The sequence below is a fragment of the Eimeria mitis genome, genomic scaffold, assembly GCF_000499745.2.
Source record: "Eimeria mitis Houghton genomic scaffold, Emh_scaff2015, whole genome shotgun sequence".
NCBI lineage: Eukaryota > Apicomplexa > Conoidasida > Eucoccidiorida > Eimeriidae > Eimeria > Eimeria mitis.
Genome location: NW_013570338.1, coordinates 4,161 through 4,573, shown reverse-complemented (window position 1 = coordinate 4,573; position 413 = coordinate 4,161). Strand labels below are relative to the sequence as shown.

The following is a 413-nucleotide window of genomic DNA, read 5'->3' as shown; positions in this document are numbered from 1 at the left end:
CTCTCATCGATGGGGGCCCCCCCCCAACTGAAGGCTTACTGGCGGCGTGAGGGGCTGCGGCTTATAGGTGAGTTGAGGTGTACATACACCTCAGTTTCTTCTTTTTTTTTGTGTTTACTTTTTGTTCTTTGCTGCTGCTGCTGCTGTTGCTGCTGCTGGGGTGCTGCTGATGCTGCTGGGGGTAGTGCTTCAGATGCTGGACTGCCTTTGTATGCATCAGCTGCTGCTGCTGCTGCTGCTGTTACTGCTGCTGCTGCTGCTGCTGTTATTGCTGCTGCTGCTGCTGCTGCTGTTACTGCTGCTACTGCTGCTACTGCTACCGGTGCTGCTCTTGTTGCTGTTCTTTCTTCTGATACTACTACAACTACCACAACTAGTGCTGCTGCTGCTGCTGCTGCTGCTGCTGCTGTTGC

The 413-nt window shown here is 53.8% G+C and overlaps 1 protein-coding gene across 1 annotated transcript in view; it reads left to right on the top strand.

The window, feature by feature from the left end:
* EMH_0047360 (UDP-N-acetylhexosamine pyrophosphorylase, putative) overlaps positions 1 to 413 on the top strand; it is a gene marked incomplete at both ends in the record, with an annotated part of 4,917 nt that overhangs the window by 812 nt on the left and 3,692 nt on the right. The window lies entirely within an intron of this gene.